Raw genomic sequence first — 607 nt, forward strand, 5'->3', positions numbered from 1 at the left:
CCTTTTGGCTAATTCTGGTGCATTTACAGCGATGTTGATTAATACACACTGTCCCTGTCAAATAAATTAATAAAATAAAAATAAAATAATCTGGCGATATGTTATAGGGCATTTTTTCCAAATGTCGCCCCCCTTAGCCGTCTCCTGGACTGACGGCACCCCTTCATTCTTCCTTCCTCTTTCCCAAATCTGTCCGGCTGTCACCACGCTAGCTTCTTACGTGCTGATCCATCCCATCTAACCCTCGTGTGGTCTTCCCGTTAACCATGAACTTGTCCGTCCAGGTGAAAATTGAAAATGAACATTTTTTTTTTTGTGCTTTTCCGATGTTTTTGTTGCTTTTTCTGATTCATTTGTCACTTTTTCCAGCTTTTGGCGCTTTTTTTTAAAAACTTGAGCTGGTTTAAAAATAGGTCATGGTCAACAAACCTCATTTATATCAAATTATGCCTAAGTTAGTTTAGTTAAAAAGGCAGAAATTATGAATTATTTTGACTAAATAGTTAAGATCAGAGGATGTTGAGTGGATCACAGATGGGTACATGTCAAAGTTTAGTCCGGATACTGTTTTGGAAACCATAAAAAAAAGAAATCAAATGCTATAAGA

At 36.9% G+C, this 607-nt stretch overlaps 1 protein-coding gene across 1 annotated transcript in view; it reads right to left on the minus strand.

The window, feature by feature from the left end:
* LOC116670886 (PH and SEC7 domain-containing protein 1) overlaps positions 1-607 on the minus strand; it is a gene marked incomplete at its 5' end in the record, with an annotated part of 69,216 nt that overhangs the window by 51,495 nt on the left and 17,114 nt on the right.

Source organism: Etheostoma spectabile, chromosome 21 (assembly GCF_008692095.1).
Source record: "Etheostoma spectabile isolate EspeVRDwgs_2016 chromosome 21, UIUC_Espe_1.0, whole genome shotgun sequence".
Lineage (NCBI taxonomy): Eukaryota > Metazoa > Chordata > Actinopteri > Perciformes > Percidae > Etheostoma > Etheostoma spectabile.